The sequence below is a fragment of the Culex pipiens genome, chromosome 3 (assembly GCF_016801865.2).
Source record: "Culex pipiens pallens isolate TS chromosome 3, TS_CPP_V2, whole genome shotgun sequence".
Taxonomy (NCBI): Eukaryota; Metazoa; Arthropoda; class Insecta; order Diptera; family Culicidae; genus Culex; species Culex pipiens.
Genome location: NC_068939.1, coordinates 14,560,157 through 14,579,362, shown reverse-complemented (window position 1 = coordinate 14,579,362; position 19,206 = coordinate 14,560,157). Strand labels below are relative to the sequence as shown.

At 33.0% G+C, this 19,206-nt stretch overlaps 1 protein-coding gene across 1 annotated transcript in view; it reads left to right on the top strand.

Annotated features, from left to right (window-relative positions):
- Positions 1-11,771: 11,771 nt before the first annotated feature.
- The window catches only part of LOC120429774 (phosphatidylinositol 4-kinase beta), a 139,318-nt gene continuing 131,883 nt past the window's right edge, over positions 11,772-19,206 (top strand). Inside the window, exon 1 of the mRNA XM_052709784.1 lies at positions 11,772-12,308. The gene's annotated coding sequence lies outside the window, so the exon portion shown is untranslated. The remainder of the gene's footprint in view (positions 12,309-19,206) is intronic.

The window sequence follows — 19,206 nt, the reverse complement described above, 5'->3', positions numbered from 1 at the left end:
AAAAACTTGAAAAACTTGAAAAACTTGAAAAACTTGAAAAACTTGAAAAACTTGAAAAACTTGAAAAACTTGAAAAACTTGAAAAACTCGAAAAACTTGAAAAACTTGAAAAACTTGAAAAACTTGAAAAACTTGAAAAACTTGAAAAACTTGAAAAACTTGAAAACTTGAAAACTTGAAAAACTTGAAAAACTTGAAAAACTTGAAAAACTTGAAAAACTTGAAAAACTTGAAAAACTTGAAAAACTTGAAAAACTTGAAAAACTTGAAAAACTTGAAAAACTTGAAAATCTTGAAAATCTTGAAAATCTTGAAAATCTTGAAAATCTTGAAAATCTTGAAAATCTTGAAAATCTTGAAAAATTTGAAAAACTGGAAAAACATGAAAAGCTTGAAAATTTTGAAAATATTGAAAAAAACACCGTCTTTTAGCGAAGCGAAAATCTTGAAAATCTTGAAAATCTTGAAAATCTTGACAATCTTAAAAATATTGAAAATCTTGAAAATTTGAAAACTTTCAAAAACTTGAAAATCTTGAAAATCAGGAACTTGAAAAACTTGAAAACTTGAAATACTTAAAACTTAAAAAACTAAAAAAACTTTAAATAATCAAAATACTTTTAATAAACTTAAAAAACAAAAAAAAACATATAAAGCATAAAAAACTTTAAAAAACTTTAAAAACTTTAAAAACTTAAAAACTTTAAAAACATTAAAAACTTTAAAATCTTTAAAAACATTAAAAACTTTAAAAACTTTTAAAACTGTAAAAACTTTAAAAACTTTAAAAACTTTAAAAACTTTAAAAACTTTAAAAACATTAAAAACTTTAAACACCTTAAAACTTAGCAAATTTAAAAAAAACTAGCTTATAAAATTTTAAAAACTTACGCTAGCAAATTTATATTTAAAAAATGCGTAGAATTTCAATATTTCGTGAAATTTGGTAAACGAAATTCGAGTTTTTGCTTGCTTTTAACTTTGAAGAACACGTTATTTTTCAAAGTTTAAAATCCGAAAAATGAGGGGAAAAAATCCATGAAAATTCAAAGTTTCAATGGAAACATAGGTATGTATTATCAACCGAAAACAATCTTAATTAATTTTCCTGCGTTGCTTATCATAATTACCATATTTGGACTCCTTTAAAATGTTTTATTTTTTGTAAAATTCTGATATAAAATACCTAAAAAAACACACACATCAAAAAATATTTCGTTAGTACATACAAATTTTGGAAACTTAAGATTGTATAACAATTGGACTGGTGTATAATGCATTTTAAAAACACTTTTATCATTCAAATGTTGATTTTTATCCTGCCTCAATTCTCCAATTTTCTATCTAACTCATCACATCACACCGCGAAGCTTTACCAGATCAATTGGATCGTATGGAGAAATTCAATTTTCCTCACAAATTGAGTGCTACATTACAAGCTGGCTTTGAAAAGACCAACCACCAAAATCACTTTTATTAACCTGTCTCGCAAAGCGCCCATAAAAAGAGCCCATCCAAAAGGTCGTAAAAAATATGCGTATCGAGTCACATCTTATACCTCTATCTTCTTTAAAAGCGAAGAAGGAGGAAAGGTCGGCAGGTATTTTGCATTTCCGCATGCCACTACGATGCAGGAAATGACGAAGTTCGTGATTGTGGTGAAAGGAAGGCAAATTTTCCGGTTTTCCTCCGTCCCTTAAGTCTGGCCTGGTTTGGCACGTAATCTTTGCGTCTTGTCCTGATGTGTGGAGTTCAGTTTGTGGAAGGTGGAAGTTGCTCACGCGATTGGCATTCCACAATCTATCGGTCGTATGGGGTCGTAAAAAAGGTATTACAAGTAAAGGAAGTCTGGGAAGAAAGCAGCACGGGATGTCCTTTTCTTTGGCTTGTGGGCTTAAGTCTTGAGTTTACTTATTTTATGAGGTAGCGACGCGATTGTTGTTACGTTTTATGCATCAGATTCGCTTTTTGCACAGGTTGACTAATGATAAGCTTTTGTTGGAATTGCTTCGTAACTTGCCTGAGCCTTTCTCTACTTTATATGTAATCTAAGACGACAGTGAAAAAAGTGCCTGTGGCTGAACTGTGCTGCAACGAATGACTCTCATACCCTTATTGTCGTGACGGTTAAACAAGGGCGTCTGTGTGATGTGTCCCTACACCCGTTACAAATCAAGTAAGCACGCAAATTTATACCATTTACTGGTCAAAAAGATCAAATTTAATGCACTTTTGATCATAATTTCTATTTTGCGAGACCATTTCTCATCATTTTGGTGGCACACACATCCACACGCAAGGTTAACTGCTTAACGAAAGTCGCCATCAATATTTTTTCACTTGCGCTAACGATTTCAAAGCGCTTAAGATATAAAATTGCTTCCAACTACCGGCAACATGTTCTTTTGAACATTAGTTAGTCACTCACTTGAAAAATAATCCCGAAACATGTAAATAATTAGCAAGCGCCATAAAAAAAACAAACGCGCCAAGTCTTTTGACGTTTGAATTTTGACGACCCATTCCAATCGAAGGCTGAAGAAAACCGAGCGAGAAGCGAAGGCAAATAAAGAACAAAGGGTGGCCACCAACACCACCAGCAGCGCCTGTTGGAGTGAGCCAGTGATGCCAGGAAATTTTCTCTATAAATGCTACTTTTCGTGAGTGTTCGCTTAAAATTTCATCAATTTTGGCAGCACTAAGCAGACCCAAAAGAGCACTGCAAGAAGAACTAAGCTGAAAATAGGAAAATGGGCGTGGCCCAATGCACTCGACTGATTAGAATGCATTTGGGAAATATTTTTTTTAAATGCTTGTAAAAGGAATAGCATAACTTTTAATAAAAGTGAAAATAAACAGAAATGTTCACAAAAAGTTGCTCTACTCGTTGGTGTACTTGGTTTTAGTAAATTTCAAGGAACACTCCAGATTATCCAGCATCATTCAAACACGACCGCTTATTAGGCTTTAAATGGGTATATTTCCCCTATTATGATTTTTTTAATTAACTTGAGCAGATTTCAGGCATTAAAACTGAGGGATTTACAAAAAAAATCTTTGAAATACAAAAAAAAAAATATCTAAAAATTATTCAAAATTTAAAAGTTAAGCATGAAAAAATATTTTTTGTTATTTTTTTTCAAAGGACACTCCAACATCCTATTCACGCGAAACCAGTGACGCGTAAAAGTCTGCCCGTTTTTCGTCTGGTTTACCATTTTCACATAAAGTGAATACCGAGCCACTGACATACGTTGTCAGCTTTTCTGCCATCCAAAAGAAAAATCATCTCACCTCCTGTCTGCAAATTGAGAGTTGTGCGTCTAATTGTGTTCTGACTCCATGCCACCAACAGGAGTTCGTAGCGCAATGGTAAAGAGATAGACTGTCACCCAAAGAGCTTCGGTTCGAATCTCGGCAGAACTTTTTTTTAAGTAAATTTTTTGAAAAGAATAATTTTCGCCTTTTCAACTGGATTGAATTTTCTTTTCAATATGCTTTCGATACCAGAAAATTTCGGTATGTTTTAATGGATATTAAAAAATGAAAATAATTCGGCACACGACGCTGGGACACGCAACAGTCTGCTGTTTTTTTTTGTTATCTTTCTGCCCTCTCCCCCTTAACAATCTAATTCACCCTAAACACCGCATCTAATTTTATATGGAGTGGTAGCAATAGCATTATTCTAGTTTTATGCTCACACATTTGCCCGGCTGACGACTGTTTTCGTTGCTGAGTGCCGCTCGGAAATTCAAGTCCTGAGGGGGAAAATCTAGCTGGAATGATGGAAAAGTGCGTGTGTGTCGATTTATTCCCAGTAGGGTGATGTTTGTGAGCAAGAAGAATGTTTCTCTTCAGGGTTCTTTTTTTTTGTTGGTTGATTGAAAGAGGGGAGCCAAACCGATGGCTTTGACGCTGCGAGGAAATCCAATAATGATTGAATAGTTTTGGTGCCCGTGGATGCCCTCATCATCGCCCTCAGGCCAACATTGCATTGAACAGAGTGCACCAATAGGATGGTTCTATAGAAAACGTGGCCCCTCCAAGTTCACAGTAGCTCTAAAATGGAATTGGGTGCGGGTTCATTGAACGAAACACGACACAAATTAAGGAGGTTTATTAATTGTAATTTATTTTTAAAATACTATTGTTTATTATATTTCAAGGTCAGCTTTAATAATATTTCTAACAACTTTGAAATAATTTATTAATAACATTTGTTTATCTGGTTTATTTTGTCCCATCAAAAAGTGGTTGATGATTTGATTTTAAATCCAGTTTTAGGTAGACTGACAAAAATGTAATGGAGCAAAAATAATCAAGATTATCAAATGTTGTCGTATTGTCCACAAGTGGGGTGGGGGTCTATTTTGGAGGAAAAAGTATCCACATGGTTTATGGATGGCCCCTAATTAAACGCAAAAATATTTTGATTTAATCTTGATTTGTTTGTTTCCACGCCAAATTGACAAACCATTTTCATAGTCCACAGAATTTCCAGAATTTTAGTTCGTGATTTGTTTGATATTTAACCAAGGTTTAAGTTTGAGGTCGATTTAAATTCAATATTCGATTTTAAATATATTTTTGAGCAAAAGTGTTGAAATGACTAATTAAATAATAGACATTTCAACACTTTTGCTCAAAAACACTTTCAAAAATCCAAAACAGATATCACTATATTTTTGTTTTAATTGATTATTGTTTAGGTGATATATCGTCTGTTGTGTGCTATCTTGTGACAACGACCATTTAGTACTATTCGAGAAAATCGATTTTTAAAGTTTGACGATAAATGTTTTCAAAACTATGAATGATAGAGTCAAACTTTTTGAAGCAATCGGTTCATATACTAACGCTAAACAATCGCTCAAAGTTTCAACTAATTTGGTTACACCAGTTAAAAGATACAATAAATTATGTAAACAAAAATCTGAAAAGCACGTGTCACAAGTGTGTTTCGAAAGTAAAATTGTACTACGTGTCACAAGTGTGCACAGAATTCCCATGCAAACTAAAATAAGCTTAAATCAATAGTTTAACAGACTTAATCAGTATATTTTCAAAAACAAAACATTGCATTGCCTTTAGAAAATGTGTATCAACATAAATTTGTGAAAAACAAGAGAAATTTTCCACATTTTCCAACAACATGTATGACGTGTCACAAGTGTGCACGATCATTTTGATGATAAATTGGTCTATGTCACAAGTGTGCATTGCGACATCCGGGAAACGGAAGCGAGTATCCAAAATCGGGTTAAAGCATCTTGTAGTGTTAGTTAAGTATAGCAAAACGTCATCATTAACTCATTTTCGACCAAAATGGTCTATGTCACAAGATAGCACACAGCTGACGATATATTCAATTCAATTCAATTCAATTGGTGTTTATTAGAATTTAACAGTTCTGCCTTTCAACTGAGATCAATTCATAAGCCTTTACAGGGAGGGTACATGTTTCTATGTTTAGATGTTGCTAGCTGCGTGCTCTTTTAAGTACGGTATGCTGATCGGAAGGAACGCGGTCAAGAAATGTTGCTTGTTCTTTTCGTGACCCCCCCAAGAAAAGTTGACAGTTCGGTAAGAGCGCGATTGACGGTGTGCGCGCTTGAGGTTCTTTCGAGAAAAAAATAAAAAAAATCAAAAATATTCAAAACTTAAAATTAATTAGATTAAAAATGTTTATTCAAGAACTTTTAACAACAATTATAAAAAAAATTAAGAAATCAATAAATAAAAGCAAATTTAGAAATTCCTAAATTCTAAAACAAGAAAAACTAAAATTAAAAAATATGTAATTATGAAATAAGGAAATTAAAAAACTATGTAATTATGAAATAAGGAAATTAAAAATTAGGAAATTAGGAAACCAGGGAATTAGGAAATTTGGAAATTATGATATTAGCAAATTAGTAAAATAAAGAAAATAAGAAAAATTATGAAATTATGAAACAAGGAGATTAAGAAATTAGGAAATTAATATGTAAGGAAATTAGGATGTTAGGAAGTTAGGAATTTGGGAAATTTGGAAATCAGGGAATTAGGAAATTAGGAAATTTTTAAAATAAGGAAGTTAGGAAATTAAATTAGGATATTAGCAAGTGAGGAAGTTAGGAAATTGGGAAATTAGGATATCAGGAAACTAGGAAATTAGGAAGTTAGGAAATTTGGAAATTATAAAATAAGGCTGGTACAAATATTGAAATTTTTTCTGGAATTCTTAAATTCTTAAATTCTTAAATTCTTAAATTCTTAAATTCTTACATTCTTAAATTCTTAAATTCTTAAATTCTTAAATTCTTAAATTCTTAAATTCTTAAATTCTTAAATTCTTAAATTCTTAAATTCTTAAATTCTTAAATTCTTAAATTCTTAAATTCTTAAATTCTTAAATTCTTAAATTCTTAAATTCTTAAATTCTTAAATTCTTAAATTCTTAAATTCTTAAATTCTTAAATTCTTAAATTCTTAAATTCTTAAATTCTTAAATTCTTAAATTCTTAAATTCTTAAATTCTTAAATTCTTAAATTCTTAAATTCTTAAATTCTTAAATTCTTAAATTCTTAAATTCTTAAATTCTTAAATTCTTAAATTCTTAAATTCTTAAATTCTTAAATTCTTAAATTCTTAAATTCTTAAATTCTTAAATTCTTAAATTCTTAAATTCTTAAATTCTTAAATTCTTAAATTCTTAAATTCTTAAATTCTTAAATTCTTAAATTCTTAAATTCTTAAATTCTTAAATTCTTAAATTCTTAAATTCTTAAATTCTTAAATTCTTAAATTCTTAAATTCTTAAATTCTTAAATTCTTAAATTCTTAAATTCTTAAATTCTTAAATTCTTAAATTCTTAAATTCTTAAATTCTTAAATTCTTAAATTCTTAAATTCTTAAATTCTTAAATTCTTAAATTCTTAAATTCTTAAATTCTTAAATTCTTAAATTCTTAAATTCTTAAATTCTTAAATTCTTAAATTCTTAAATTCTTAAATTCTTAAATTCTTAAATTCTTAAATTCTTAAATTCTTAAATTCTTAAATTCTTAAATTCTTAAATTCTTAAATTCTTAAATTCTTAAATTCTTAAATTCTTAAATTCTTAAATTCTTAAATTCTTAAATTCTTAAATTCTTAAATTCTTAAATTCTTAAATTCTTAAATTCTTAAATTCTTAAATTCTTAAATTCTTAAATTCTTAAATTCTTAAATTCTTAAATTCTTAAATTCTTAAATTCTTAAATTCTTAAATTCTTAAATTCTTAAATTCTTAAATTCTTAAATTCTTAAATTCTTAAATTCTTAAATTCTTAAATTCTTAAATTCTTAAATTCTTAAATTCTTAAATTCTTAAATTCTTAAATTCTTAAATTCTTAAATTCTTATATTCTTAAATTATGAAATTGTTAAATTCTTAAATCTTTAAATTCTTAAATTCTAGATTAAATTATCAAAACAACCTATCCCTCATGGGTTTCCTATGCAGATAGGGCCTTTTGAAAATTTTATCGAGAATTCTTAAATTCTTAAATTCTTAAATTCTTAAATTTTTAAATTCTTAAATTCTTAAATTCTTAAATTCTTAAATTCTTAAATTCTTAAATTCTTAAATTCTTAAATTCTTAAATTCTTAAATTCTTAAATTCTTAAATTCTTAAATTCTTAAATTCTTAAATTCTTAAATTCTTAAACTTTAATATTAAAATTATTATTCAATTCTGCATATTTTTAATTTTGATTTTCCTAATTTCAGATATTTGTTGAGATTTTCTTCATTATTTAAAAAATAAATATTTGAAATTTCTGAAATGTTTGTTTTTTTTTCATCTTTTTGAATTTGTTGTTTGGTTGGATTTCAAAATTTCAGATTATTATTGTATTTTCAGTAAGAATATAGATATTTGTATGATTATTGTCAAGTTTAATTTCACTCTGATTTACTTCATTTTGGTCCCGCGAGTGTGGATAAATCGGACAGTGCAGGGGACTCATAATCCAGAGGTAGCTGGTTGGTACTAGCAATAAATTGTTGGTGACACGATGGCCGACATCTATAAAGACAACTTCTTTTTCTACTCCATTTCGACCAAAAAACTTAATCTGTCCTTTTAGTTTCAATATTCTGCTTTTTGAGATTCGTCGGGAATTTTAAATATTATTATATCCAATACAAAATTATTAAAACGTTTGTAATTATCAGTCGCATTCAAAAAGGAAAATTACAATTCTTTGATTTTTTCATTGAAACATATTACAAACAAGCACCGCGCGAAGAAACGTCAAACGCAATCTTTCCGTTTCTGTTACTTTTCAGCTGCGTACCTGGGTGCAGAATAGTTGTCCGCAAAGCGGCCTCAATGGAATACCCGATTCGAGTGGTAGTTTGACAGTTCGCTCCATAAGAAATACATTGCTTACTACCAATCGCGTCGGGTACTCCATTTAGAACTGTCAAAGCGGAACCAATTTACTGTTGGCAAAATAATACCAAGAAGAGGCAAGTATTGTGATCGATCTATAATTTATTTTGTAAGGAATAAAAAAAAAGTCGATGGCGTCGAGATATTAAGGTATTCGAAGTCAAAACATCTTAAGAAGAGGGTTGAAATCGAGATTGGCATGATTCGTTGCTAACATTTCAAAATCGTTATGTCTCACGCAAAACCTTTGTTTATGACGCTTTTTGAAATGTTAGCGACGAATTATCAATAACTATCAATAACTCAATGGTACCTGCCAAATAATATTGGATAATCTTACTCCGATTTTATCACTGCACATCAAAGATACATAATCTCGGAACTTCCATTCGGTTGTTCTTCTGATTCACGAAATTCCACCCACTTTTGACACAATTTTTCATCACGTGGAAAACAAAAAAGGCCTCTTTTGGACGCCCATCGTTTAGTATACGAAGAAAAAAGTAGGATGCACTTAATTTTTCATCGAAAACATCAACATAAACAGATCCAAAATGTTTCAAAACAATTCACTTTAGCAGCAAAAAATATGTCACGCTTGAGCTTGAACATAGCCTTCTACTTTGTTTATGTTTACAGCTGTGCTGTTGTATTAGTGGGGAGCAGTGGGGAGCTTTCGAAAATCACGTTACGCATTCTGTCTTTTCTGCACCCAGCTGCGTACTGCTTAAGAAAAATCTTTTCGTGACCCTTTCCTTGACCGTTTCTTGGGCGTTTTTTTGTATGGAGTTTTGCGTTCCTTCCCATCTGCGTATCAGCCTTTAGGGAAAATAAATTTTGAGAAAAAACCCTAGATCTATGAACTGACGATATATCAACAGTTATTTTTCAGCGTTTTATGACTATGATTTATTTAAGAATTTATTAAAACTGTCATCTTTTAATTTTCAATTTAATTCCATTAATAAAAAACACGTAAAATTTTGTTACAACAATTTTGTAACCATTTTAAAAATATATCGAAACCAGTGTATGAATTTAAGAAAAATCAATGGCATTTGAAATTGATGGTCTAAAATTAAGAAAATTGTCAATAAAAGAATAAAAAATAAAATTAAAAAAAATCACGAATGTTTCATATTTAAACATTGAAAATGGGAGCATTAGTTGATGAGATATCGACATTAGAAAATGGTGGGTTGTTTGGGTGAGATTTAAAAACATAAATTTTCCTGTTTTTAAATTTGTGCATGGCATATCTCAGCAACTAAGGGTCGTATCAACAAAGTTAAAAAGAAAACTAAAAAATGAATAACTGCTACAGTACCTATTTTCAAAAAAGTTACCCAAAAATGGCTATAGGGGAAAGTGGGGCAAGTGTAACAAGCTAAGGAAATGCTCTTTATAACCCATTCAAAAGTTAAAAAATCTGTCGGATTTTATTATAATCATCGTATTCTAGGTCTTGACTTAGACTTTGTTAGAACAAGTTTTTAAAGAATCCTGTCCTGTAAAAAAATTATTTTTAAATTTTTGATTTTCCGTACGTTCTACTCAACTAGTGGGGCAAGACGAACAACCCGTTGGGGCAAGAGGAGCAATGCATGAAAAAACATGTTAATTTGCTAACAATTGAACTGTTATCACTTAGATACATCAGATTAGAATGTATTTGAAAGGTTTCTTTCATTTTTAGATTAAATAATAATATTTTACTAAAAATTTTATCGTTTTTACGAAAAAAAATATTACTTAGATGATAAATTCTAAATTTTCATAATGTCACTATATTTTGTATGGGCAATTTTTTTTACAATTTTTTAATCAGTTTTCAAGTTCTTTCATGTCTTTATTTCCCAATAAAATATGTATGTTGTTGCAGCAATTCGTATTTTTTCCATACTAAAAATCCATATGGTACACTTGCCCCACCTGAACAAGATCTTTTAAAAGCTCTCATCAAAAATAACCAAAAGTTAAATCATACTTTCTAATAGGTGCATGTCATTGGTAGGGACACTACTGATCTAGGAAAAATAGCATTTTGATAAAATGAGCCCCAAAACGAACCCTAAGCCTTATTTTGTACTTTCCAAATATTATAAGAAAACAAAGGTTTTGAAAAAAAAACTTCATTAAATTTTAGCCCCGTGGCGTTTACGTCGTTTTGGCAGTTATGTGGTAGTAAAATCAGCTAATTGCATTGCTAGCAACAATTCCTCATACTGCAAATAATCAAAATTGTAAAAATTACGGCCGTACGGGCGATTGTTCCTCTTGCCCCACCTTCCCCTAACTTGAAAACAACTTTCGGGGGAGCGGTGTCCAATCAGGACAAATCAAATAGATTTACTTACTTTTGGGGGCGAATACAACCGTGCTGATAGAGCGCAAAAAATTTATTGGGGTCAAAAATCCCCTTTATCCTTACCTACTACTTTTCCTTCCTTCTTCCTTCATCCGTAGATGACAGTTCTCGGTGTAAACAACTCCTCCTGTCATCTGTCCTCAACCTAACTAAAACAAATTAATTTAAAAAAAGAGTTGAGATCGGGATTCGATGCTTAGACCTTTGAGTCTGCATCCTTTTTTTTCTATTAGCAAATCTGTATTCTTTCTCAAAAACATCTGCGTGGCAGGCCCGTATCGTAATAACAGTGAGCTCCCTTTTGAGTTTTGCTCCGCTCTCTCGTCGTATTCTCTCTCGCTGGGTCTCGCCGCTCGCTTGTGCACTTTTCTTCTCTTCGACCACAGACTTCAGTTTCCAGCAAACCTTCGTCGGGTGCAGACGTGTGTGGTGCCGTATTTCTGCCCGCGCGTGTGTTCCGTTTGATTTCGTGTGTGTGTTTTTGTGCCTCACCCACACAAGGGTTGGATATCTACTACCGTGCGGTTTTGTCGGTGTGCGTGTGTTTGCAGCCAACATTTTTGGGGCTGGATTTGCCTTTTTCCGAGGGATTGTTGCATTTTTATTCCTCTTTTTGTGGAATAAAGCGTTTTTTTCCGCAAGTGACAGCTCGCTCTCTCTCTGTTGGTTTGCGGAATTCGGCCGCAAGAGTGCGCGGAAGGGCAGCGAATCCCGGATCCTGTTGGAAGGGAGTGAATGAAAAGAAAAAGTTTGTCAGATTTGTGTGCTTGCTGGCCCTCTCTCTACAGTGTAAAATCTGTGCATGTGTGCGGTGTGTGAGCAATTTTCGATGCAGTTGTCATCCGGATTGCAGCAAAATTCGACTGGTTGAAGCGTTTTGATGGCTACAAAACAGTAAAATCGTAGCTTTAACAATGAAACGCGACGAAATTGGAAAAGATTTGCTGCAAAATCAACACCCAAAGTGACGTGTGAGAGAAAGGGGGAAACGAGAAAAAAGGCAAAAAACATTGCGTACAACGCCTGCTTTGTGTGCTCGTCGTCGTCGTCGATGTGTGAGTGAAATATTTACCACAGACAACAAAACGTCGTCGTCGATGTTGTTTTTGTTGTTGGCGCAAATTTATGGTGCATTTTCGAAAGGAAAGGAATGAAATCGCGCTGGTTTCGATGAAAATGGAATCAAATTAAATTTTTCCGTACAAAAGTGAAAGAGATCGACGGGGTGATTGCGTGTTTTGAAAACAGTGTTGGTAGAATTTACGAAGGAAGCATTGTAGTGATTTTTCAACTCAAAAGTATACACACACATATCAAAAATCAAAATAGAGTAGATTTTGGATTACCTGCAGAACCGACCTCGACATACAGCAACCCGTTCCCGTCCAGCATCGTAAACTAGAGGAAGCAACAACAACATCAACAAGAGAGTTTCGGCCTGTTGGCAGTTTTACCTGGAGATTTTGACAAACAGCATCGTAAACATCAGCGGAGTCAACGTGAAATCGACTGAAAGGTAAGTGCAAATGACAGTTACCGAAAAGAGGTGACACCATACACGGTAGAGTGGTGAATGGAGGAGAGTTGGGTGCAATTAGCATGTTTTGCCGAGTCGAGCATTAGCGGTAGAAACAGGTTCCTCTACTCTATGGCCGGGCAAGGTGCTTCCTGTTGGAAATTTGTCTCATTGTCACAGGTATAGAATAAAACTTATTTAAAATTAAAAAAAGTCTATATTTATCAAATTTTAGTGGAATTTTCTAAAAAAATAAGTTTTTTGTAATTTTACATGATTTATTTCCATTAAAAAACGAGCACTTTGTTGTACAAGTTGAATAACAATTTTTGACTTAAAACATAAAGAAAATCACAAAATATAAATCATGTATTTTCTGTATTCAAAAATAAGAAGAAAAAAAATCGAATATTTTTCCATGCTACATTTTTTTTTCCAACCGTCCTATAACTTTGCCGAAGATCTGGAGTCTTGATCAGAAAATCTATTTCAAAGATTTGTACAGATTATTTTATTTGTGCATTATTGAGCAATTCTCTGAGATTTTGGCCATTCGTTTTTTTGCACGAATTTTTTTTGCTGATTGTTGAAATCACTTTTTGTTACTTCATTGATTTTCAAAAAAAGACGTTTTTTATTGGACTAAAAAAAACTTCCGAGGCAATGTTTTTTTGACAAAAATAATAGGAAAAAACAAGGTTAAAAAAAAAACTACACTATTCATCGCAATTTTCAAATTTGTAAAAGCAGTGCCCATGGTTTGCAATTTTAGATTTTTTTTTAAATTTTAGGTAACTTTCCTTTCAAAAAGCTGCAATTTTAAACTTCCGCCTGTAAAAAATAATTGTTTTTAACTTTCTCAAAAAGTTATTCTTGATTAGAGCCATCCATAAACCACGTGACATTTTTTTTAAATCTATTCTTTTGTATTTTTTCATATTTCCAAAATATCCTGAATAAGCAAAACATCTTTTTTTTTTTGGGTGTTTTTAAAAATCCTTGACCAAGGCGTTTATTGAACCATTAAAGAAAACTTCAGAAGCAATGTTTTTTAGAAAAAGTAATTGATTAAAAACTTAAGGGACCATCCATAAACCACGTGGACATTTTTTTGAAAATCTCAACCTCGTGAACAATTGTCCATACAAAAAAATAAAACTTTTTTGTATCGAGCGTGGACAATCGCCATAACCCCACCCCTAAAGTGTCCACGTGGTTTATGGATGGTCCCTTAACATGGTTTAAAAAATAATTTACTTACTTTTCCATCGCTATTTTCAAATTTGCAAAAGCAGTGCCCATGTTTGGTAAATTTATCGTTTTTCTATAAAAAAATTGGTAAGGTTTAAAAAAAGCCGCATTTTTTTTATAGCAGTGCTCTAAAATCTAGCCCAAAATTTGAGAATGTTAAAAAATAATAGTTTTAAACCCTCTCAGAAAGTTATTTTGATTTGGAACCATCCATAAACCACGTGGTAATTTTTTGGAAGTATAATTTTTGTATGGAGCGTTACTGAAAAATGGCTCCATGTAACTTGAAAAAAATGCACTGATAATATTTTTTTAACCTTTAATTTTTTTGGTCATATTTTTAAAATGGACAGCGACCTATAACCTACAACTTGAAAACAATGCATTTTGTCATTATTTTTCAATTTTATTTTTTAAATTTATTGCTTGGCCAAAGATGTTTTGCCTTAAATAGAGTTTTCAATGCTAAATAAATGGAGAAACACATTATGAAAAATGGCTTCTTTGGGCATAAGAAAGGTTCCCAAAAAGTTTCAGCCATACAATTTTAAAAAAATCTTAAAACGTATGATCAACCCGCAAAATTTATTCACACTAAGATATTAAACGGCCTTCTTCAGTCCTTTTTTATTTAACAATATCTCAGAGGGATAAGGACTTGTATAGAAAAACTAATGATGCAAAAATGGCTTCTTCTGACTTAGGGAGTGTACGAGCAAAGTATCATCCATATTAAATAAATTCAAAAATAAATATAGAAATTTTCTGGATTTTTAAAGGGATTTCGGACAAGCTATAACAATACTTAAGCAATACTCAACATTAAAAAACGTAAACTTGAGCAGACGGAAATAACTTGGGAATAACATTTTTTTGATATTTGAAAATACTAGGCCAATAACATTTTATGTTATTTATTACAGGATTTTTCATTCGTCGTTATGATTTTTTTGTTATTGGATTGTTATTACAATAACAGACTAATAACATTTTTAGTTATTCTTCGAACAAATCTTTGTTATTATTTTTTGTTATTTTAACAGCTAATCTTATCATCCCAGTTGAAGGTATTCTTCCATAATAAAAAATGTTACTCCCAAGTTGTTTTGGCTTTCAACCAACATCAGATCAATAAAAAAATTGTTATGATAACATAAACTGTTATTAAACTCTTATGCAAAAATGTTTTTTTTTCAAGAAGATTCCATAACATTTTCTGTTATTTTAACAGTATATGTTATTGAAATGGCAAGAATTTTGTTATTACCGTCTGCCCGGAAAATTGAAGAAATAAAGTTGACACTGAATAAATACTACTATATTTACAGTCATTTAAATTTAATAAATTGTTTCACATCTCAGTTAAAAATCAAACCAAGTGTTACATCTTGATTCTGTCAGGAGGTCAGGAATCTTCCAGCATTCACTCCCAACAAGAATTCTTGACTTTTTTTTGATAAGGTCCTATAAACAAATGTAAACATTGAGTGTATCCCTTTCACACCTTATGTCAAAGTCCATCAGAGTAAGCGGGATACACTCAATGTTTACATTTGTTTATAGGACCTTATCAAAAAAAACTCAAGAATTGCTCTCACACGCTCACACTCTCCAAAAGTCCTGCCCGCGCTCTCTCCATAAACTTTCTGCACACTTGTGTTGGTGCACTCTGGTTTTCCCACCCTTAGAAGGGTGAGGCCGCTGCCCTCCGTTCCTCGGTTTCCCCGGCAAAACCGGGAGCTAATGAAATATATCATGGCCGGGAGCAAACCAAGGAAGTAAACGAATCAAATACGGCCAAACCCTGCGGTTCCGGATTGTCGTAAAGAAGTTGTTATCAGCAAATGAAGGTAGAGAAAAAGGGAAAGGTCAGCAATTCTACGACGACGACGACGGCGGTCCTTGTGACAGATGTGTGTCAATCTGCAAAACAAACCCTTGGTTATGAGGACGATCAATAAAGTTGGCGAATGAAGCGGTCTTGGTACAGTCAGGCTCGTTAATCAAACTTAAAGTACCCCGAAGTTCAGGGCCTGAACTGTCGTTATCACGACTTCATTAAACCCATGAAAAGCTTTGCAGAATAAGAATTCGGAACAATAAAAACGGCTCTCATTAAAATTTTATCACTCGCTCTGGCGCCCATTATCGAGCAATTTTGTGTAAAAATTTTTACTCGTTCCAATTGGCACGGTCGGACCGAAAATTACCATCCACCAATTCCACGCTGCACACCGTTGTGTAATGCATTTATCTCGTTTTTTTCGCTGCTGCTTTTGAACATCATCAACATCAACCGTTTTGCCAATTGAATTGCCGAAGCCGATAAAAGATGACGTTAATGCTATTTAAATTTAACAATTATACCGTCGGGGGTACCGCTTTTGGCTTCCGAAAACGAAAATCGAGGGTAGGAAGCTGTGGGGCACTTTTACTCTTTCGGTTAATTACTGTGTTTTTTTTTGGTTTTCTTTTTGCTGCGTTGGACATGGGAGAACACAGTATAAAACATTGGGATTGGAACAAAACTTAAATACAGTGTTAAATCTTTCTTTTTATTGTTTTTATTTGTTTTTGCAATTAAAAAAAGGCAATTCGTACAGCATTGGTCTCATTGACCCGGTTTATCCCCGGAATTAAACTGAAAGAATTTTGGTGTCAAAATTTGGAAAAGAAATTAATACAATAAACATTATACAAAAAAACCCTGTTAACTTGACTACTGCACAGCAAAAAAAAAGTAGTAATCCAGCTGCGTGTAAAAGTCCTGTATGTAAAACATTTTTTGCATTATTTTTATAAAATTCCATGTAATATTACACCTTGAAATATGTAGCCCATCAGTATGGGAAACCTACTTGACCGAAATTTCAAGCTCATAAAGGCCAGACTCGATTATCCGAAGGCCTCGGAAAAATTTCACTTCGGATAATCGAATCACGAAAAAAATATTTTTTTCGTTGTCCAATTTTTGATTGTCGAGCTTAAGTATGACCCATAAACTACTCTAAAATGATTTAGAATTTTTAAATCCAAGATGGCGGCCAAAATGGCCGGGCTGAAATATTGAAAAAATGCATTTTTTGATTTAAAATGCAATCAAATATTCAAATTTGAACTCAAATTTTAGGTTAAAAGTAAAAAAAAAATTAAAAACATTTTTTTTTGGTCATGATTCGATTATCCGAAGTCTCATACAAACCTTCGGATAATCGAAACTTCGGATAATCGAGTCTGGAGTGTATATGCGTTTATCCTTCTCATTCTTCAACGGTCAGATAGCCGAACGGGCTGAGGCGCCAGTCCTTACTGTAGGTGCTAGGTTTAAAACCCGTCGGTTGCAACTTTTTTTTGTGTTTACAAAAATTGTACATGTAGTGTGTAATATTTAGTGTCTTTTTTGACGAAGGCAACGTGCATGATTTTGCATGCGATCTTACCATCGGATTTGTTGCTGTGTGTCTGTGTAAATTGATGATCACAAAATTCCAAACATCTCCTAGTTATTGCATAAGATAGCTTTACAGACAGACGATGATTTGCAACATTGTGTACCTATCAGCAGTCGATCCAAAACACACGGGGCCATTTAAATTAAAGGCTCAACCTGGCGGCCTTCATTACGCGAAGAGCGTGTACGGCAGAGGTACCCTCCTGGTCTGGTATTACAGGTTTTAAAGGGAAAGAAAGTGGTCTGGCCACGACCTGGCTGACGGCCAGTTTAGCAGCAACTCAGCAGTGACCGGTAACCCTTTCAGTTCATAACAATGCCCGCACACACATTACGACAACACCTTTCTCTCATTGTCGACACACAACTATGAGGCCTGCACTGCCCCTGATCGCATAAATGTCCCATATGCATTTTCATAGATTTCGAGTTATTGATGCAGTTTAGTTCAAAATTGTGTGTTCTTTCGAAAGAGCCTATAACATCCAGTACTTTGTCCTAGAAATCAGGAGGAAATCCAGTTTTTTCGCGAAAACTTAACACGTAGCCTTATGTATGGGACAAACTTCAAATGCGTTTTTCTCAGCTTGCTGTTTTTGCATATGGGACATTTATGCGAACATGGGCAGTGCAGGTCGAATTGGTTACGTTACGCGGACCAGGTGTGGCGCGTTGGCGGGGCCAAGGCGTCGTAGCTTTTTTTTTTCTTTATCGATCTTTTCGACGATTATGTGTACAGCCCGGGGTCGAGGGGCTCGGATTTCACCGCACCGGTTGCACCTTCACCTCGCCGAGCGAAAACTAAATATACAATAAATTCTCAATTAGTGGTGGTGGTGGTGGCAACTACTACACCGGAAACAACGCCAAACGGGGACTGTGGGACTGTTGGAAAACTCCGGAGGAAATGGTGTGAGAAAAGCAATTAAGCGGCATGTCTCCGGTTGTAAAACTCTCGGCGGCGACGGCGAGCATAAATACTACGTTCAGTGTGCGGTAATTAACTTCCATCCACCCACCCCGGCCGCTTTTGCTCGGTTCGATGGGTTATTGATGGCGATTATATTGTACGACCCTATTGTCTGTTTGTGTAACCAATTACAGCGCGACAGAAATTTGATTTACTTGCTGAGCAGGGAAAATGTTTTTTTTTTTTGTGTTAGGTGCCTGTTGAAAATCCATTGGATATTTATTTTGAAATTATTGTAAAACGTATATTGTTACTCAAAATGCAACACTAAAAGAGCACAAAAACTATCACTAAGAAGAAACAGCTGAAAACTGGAGCAAACTTTGTAAAAATAATACCTTCTGATCTAAAAAACTTAAAACTTAAATAATATTGTAATTAAATATAAATAAGGCTATAAGATCGGACATAATAAAGTGTATAAAAAACTCAAAAGATTTCTTGTGGTAAATATTCATAGAAAAGATGAAATTGAAATCGAAAATTTGCGTTCACCGTCGCTCGATCACCCTTCGCATTGCCTGGGCTCAATCTGATGGTGTGCCTTCTCCAGTCAGTCAATAACAATCAACCTGACAGTCAGCCATCGCCAACAAAACGCAGACTAACAATGACTACAACGAACCGAAACAATGAATCCAAACCAAACTGAATGGAAAAAAATATGGCGCGTCCAATTTCGAGCTTAACCAACTTGAAACTACACAGCAAAAAAATGGTGCGTGTAAATTTGAAATTGCAAAGTTACCTATTTTTAAATGTAATTTTACATACATTTACATGTGAAAGGAAATTATGTAGAAAAAGGCGCAAATTTCACCTAACTGCTGTTTTTAAGCATGTTTCTGATGTGTTTTGAACTTTGCTTCGTAATTTTGTTTTAACATATTAATTTGTGTAAAATTACATTTACAAAACGTAATTTTACACCATATTTTTTAACGTGCCATACATCTTTTTTTACAGTGTTATAACTGCGTTTTTGATGAATTACCCCATTCTTGCCACTCACTCAATCGACTGAACTCAAACTCTGACTGGGGTTTTATTATGGTTGGTGACCCCCCTCCCACCTCTCTCGCTTCTTCATGGCCACAATCGACGACCAATGCGCGATGGCCGCGCCGAAACACCAACCCAGGGGCTCGAAGGTTATAATCACACTGAATGACGGACGGACAAACTGACAGCCAGCGTTGTTTGTTTGGCTGGAGGCGATCGTACGC